At 38.0% G+C, this 4,991-nt stretch overlaps 1 non-coding gene across 1 annotated transcript; it reads right to left on the reverse strand.

The window, feature by feature from the left end:
* Window positions 1-3,813: 3,813 nt before the first annotated feature.
* Window positions 3,814-3,886, reverse strand: TRNAK-UUU (transfer RNA lysine (anticodon UUU)). Its single transcript has one exon. It is a non-coding gene; the product is annotated as a tRNA-Lys (tRNA).
* Between the last annotated feature and the right edge of the window lie 1,105 nt (window positions 3,887-4,991).

A 4,991-nucleotide genomic window follows, 5' to 3' on the forward strand; every position in this document is an offset into this window, starting at 1 on the left:
CCACTCGGCCACAGGGTCGGGCTAATGAAAGTTATTTTCCGGACATATTCTGATATAACTTTCTCGTGAATATCCTGGATTTTTTCTTTTAATATCTTGCACAACGAAGTCATAACGCTGGGCGCATTTGCATAATTTTCTCCGTGGAAAAGTGCAAATGCGATTTCAAACTGTTTTATGGTGTCCATCCATTGATCTGATGGAACTGTAAGCCCTCCACGAGATATAATGGCTATCCAATCACTGGAACCTTCGTCAGGAACTGGAAATGTTGTGCCTGGCTTTCCCAAATGTTTGTTGATATGGCGACACTTGTGTGCGATATAGCCACCAAGATAACGCAATGCATCCAAATTAACGTCTTGATCACATTGTAAAGTTGTCAAGTCTGCATGTAAGGTCTCATGTGAAAGTAAGTCTAGATCTACTGTAACCTGTGACGTGTTAAGAAAAGATGTTACATTTTTCTCATCAACAATTCCTATTAAAAGTTCATTAGTTATAAAATCTTTTAAGTTTTCTTCTTGATCTTCGGTAGTTTCTGCACATTCCTGAGTAGATGGTACCCGAGATCTGACCAAACAATAGACCCATTAATTGACATTAATGGCTTTTTTATTCACGCTATTGTTAATTAATCAAGTGCCACGTGTCGGAGGTGGAGGAGGAGATGAGTCATCGATGACTCATGCACACGTGTGAGTTTGAAATTAATGGTTTTCCATTAGTGCACAAAAGATACTATTATGTATTCCGTTTTCGGCCTAAGCTAACCTATTGTTGTATTTTTTATGTGCGTTTCTGGCGGATATGAGTCACTGATGATTTATACAAACGTTGGAGTTTGTAATTAATGGTTTTTCCATTAATGTACAAAAGACACTATTGTGGAGTTCGTTTTTTTACTCTAATCTAAGCCTATTGTTGTACTTTATACATGAGTTTCAGCCGGATATGAGTCATGGGTGCTTTATGCTCACGTTGGAGTTTGGAATTAATGGTTTTTCCATTAATGTACAAAAGACACTTTCGGCCTATTCTAAGGCGTCACGTCCGGCCATTTTGGCGTCGGTGGTGAGTCATATTAGCTATAATTGACGAGCTCGAATGGTCCTAGGTAGAGGCTAGAAAATATTAACCAATGAGAGAAGGTTTTTAATAAATGATTCAACCAATCAGAGAAGAGTAATGAAAATAATATTTATATTGACGGGCCTTTTGTCTAAGAATCTATAAATATCGAGCGGAAGACGAAGCGGTCCAAGAGAGTTCTCAAGTGTTTGGCTTGAAAGACGTACTGATTTTTTAGCGTGACTGAGTTGTTGCAGTGCAACTAAAGGCTTTTTAACTTGGTAAGTATCTTTTTTTGTGTACTATTCTTTATTTCAAGTTGTTTTTTAACTGCTATGCAAACAAAGTTTAAGCGTTTTACATTATTTTTGAAAATATTATACAAAGAATACTCGAAAATAACACTAACAATATGTATTGTTATTGTTCCAGGTTCTGTCACTTTCTCTCTTTCTGAATTCCACATACGAGGGAAGAATGGCTTCCAGCTCCAGGTCCAACATCAGTGCGGTGAGTACAGCCGAATCCATTTTAACCTATTTTAACCTGGGATATTACACTTCTCCAGAAGATATTATAAATGCATATTACAACTTTTGCGAGAGGGTGGTTATTTACTACGATTATCCATATTCTGATCCGACTTTGTTTTGCGAGACTGCTCACAACATATTGAATCAAATTGGCGCTGGCGAACCCCTTTTTTCAATAGCGGGGGAACGGAACAGATATTTCAGACGCTTTGCCATGCTAGGCAGGGAGGTTTCTTTTGATATCCCAACGCAGGTAGTCGCGGACCCCATTCTTTTGTCAGATCGATGTTTTTAAAAAATATTATACAAAAATATTAGAAAATAACACTAACAATGTGTATTGTTATTGTTGCAGGTTCTTTCTGAGAAGCAGATGTGAAGTACTCTGCAAAGAACTGAAAGCCCGATTGGAAGAAACGAATAGTGAAAACCGACGTTGCTGAGCAGGACCCCAGGGCGATGGGTGATTTGGTGGTTATATGTCCATGTTTCTTCGATTATATCGATAAGGATTGTGTGCTGGAGGCTTTGAAAAAGTATACCCCTTACAAGTACATTACATGCTGGGGGTGTTATTCAAATGAAGGCAACCAACTAGCCCACGATTGCGTTATTAAACATTTTTACGAGTGCGAGGATGTGCGCGGTAAAGACGAAGTTCAACTCTCCGAATGTTTTATAATTTGCCAAGAGGAATGCGGAGAGAATGAATGCCAGAATTGTGTAGAGTGGATGTGCGAGAGAATCCAGCGTTATCTGCAGGATCCGGACAATACAAGTCATATTTTCGATTTTTATCTTGCTAATCATGAAGATGTAGGTGATGGTTTGAAGGCACAGGAGGAATCGACAGGATACAGAGACTTTTACAGTGTGTTGTGTGAAATTTCAAATGATTTCGAACTAGTAAAAACTCTTATAGCGCCTATACGAGAAGCGGAGCTTGCTCGTGGTTAAGAAACAATATTTGTTAATATCTAAAGTGAAAATGGCGCAATATATTATTGATGCGCAAGGTTTTATGTACAATAATAAATTTATATTGCGTGAGATGTGTGTTAGTTCTACAAATTTGGATACTGTGTATTATGCTCTTGTAAAAGTGCCAGAATATTTCAAAGAAAATAATGAATCCCAATGGGTGAAAGAAAATATTCATGCTTTATCGTACGATACTCCTCTGGGATGTGAAGTGTACTATGTTCGTAGTGTAATTAGAAATTTGAACTGTCAAGGTTCAACTTTCTATTGCAAGAGAGAAGAAAAATCCAAACTTCTCAAAGATTTGTTCAATATTTATAATATTGTAGATTTGCAAAGTGCAAACTGTCCTTCGCTTAGAAATTTGTATATGTTTCAAGGAGGATTGTGCAAGTATCATTCTGATACTTCGCCTCCATCAGAACAAGGTTGTGCATTCAGAAATGTACAAAGACTTGTATCTTGGTACAATAATAAAATTACCAACATGTAATGTATTTTAGAGCAAATAATAAAATATTTGTGAAAAAATAATTGTTTTCTATGTTGTTATATAGCCTTATAGGCCTTTTTTCAAGAACTATTGACTTTTTGAGTGTTTAGTAATACCAGGGATTATTTGTGGCTGTTATATCACGGAGGTGAAGTAAAGTTCTCCTATAATGTTTATAGATCTGAATCTGTCTTCTCGTGTGGGGAATCTGTTCTTGTAAGTGTCGAAGATCGCATCTGATTTGTACACGCATGCTGGGTACTCATCGCTATTTAGGACAATGTAATTTTTTTCATGTTTCAAAATCAATTCAGTGCCGGTGAAAGTAACTCGAATAACGACATCCATGTTGTTATCGATGTTGTAGCGGCTTTCTGGTTCCATCTTGTGTTTTTGTGTATCTCTAGTAGACTGCAATGCTTAGTGACTTTACAATATTTTCAAAATAGGCGCAAAGTACTACAAAAAGCAAGGGAAATCTTCACCAATACATGGTTCCTACAAAAGAAAAAGAATCAGTTTGACTTTTATATAACCAATATTTCCTAATTCAAGTAACTACATGTACCAGAAGCACTTGCACCCCAACACTAACTAGACTTCAATTTATACTATATTATGTGCTAAATGTAACAAGAACACTGATTGTACATACTTTTGAGAATTACAAAAGCATATTCTGCTATGTAAATAGCCTTTTGAAAAGACCGATGACAAAAGTTTAAAAATTGTAACAGCCCAGACAGGGACTCGAACCCTGGACCGCTAGGTTAAAAGCCTAATGCTATACCAACTAAGCTATCCGGGCACGCGCTCTACATGTGAAAAGTTGGTTATGTTAAGAAATATCCAAGGGATCAATAGCATACAAGTGTTATGTGTATGAAAGGAAAATATAAGGTTGACATTACTAATCATTAGAAGACACGGTTCACAAAATCCCCTGAACAAGTGTGGAACAAACGTTTTGCGGGAGCAAAGAAAGACTGCCAGACCCTAACCCAGGGGAAAATTTTCCCACCAGTCGCTCGTACGGGGGATGGGAGTGAGCCTCCATTGTTAGTTCTCGCGGTCTTTGCTAAAAGGTTTTTTTTTCTCAACATCTAAAGGGCATTACGCCCTGCCTCTTCACCAAAACTGTCAAAATATGTTCCGTGGCAATTCGAATCAATGTACAGGGCAAGTCCAATGTATTCCAGGCCCCGAATCTCTGTCTTTATTGAAACTTGATATTTTTCGGTAACGTATTGTCTGCAAACACTCCAACGAAGCTTTCAGATAGAACACTGACATGGCTATGCTTAGGGTATCCATTTTGCAGCCGAATTCAATGAATATAAGTTCTCGTCTCACGACGAGATGCTGCCTTCTTTGTAGTCTGATGTCGAGTTGTTCTCGACTTGGGTTGAGGCACATGCAGGTACAACGTGCTGAATGAAACTGTAGTGGTGTAGAAACTGACCGTACAGGTGCGCGTTTCTCAGAGCACAAGTTATTTTTCTTAGGCGGTGGTTCTTCTCACAGCAGGTATAGGTAGGGAAACTTAGTAGAGCTGATTTAGGGAATCCAAGCTGCTCCAAGTTAATCACAGTGCGTTGAAGTAAGGTAGAAAGGAAATGGCACTTTTCTGCGCCAAAGGAATAAACGGCTGAGGCATTTTCGGTACAGCAGGATAAAATAGTGGACATATTGGCTAAATTCACTTCTCCAGATTGCCAAGAGAGGACGTGCACATTTTGAGTTTCCCATAAATTTTCATTTTGTATTCTGATATCGAGATCATCCCATGCGCACGGAGGTTTAAATACCCATGATTGCAAACAATTAGAATCTGGATCCACAACAGCTATTTCTTTTGGAATATATTTTCCATGATTATCTCGAAATCCTATAAAATCAATAACTGCTCTCAT

This window comes from Lepisma saccharinum, unplaced genomic scaffold (genome assembly GCF_977018435.1).
Source record: "Lepisma saccharinum unplaced genomic scaffold, izLepSacc3.1 HAP1_SCAFFOLD_433, whole genome shotgun sequence".
Taxonomy (NCBI): Eukaryota; Metazoa; Arthropoda; class Insecta; order Zygentoma; family Lepismatidae; genus Lepisma; species Lepisma saccharinum.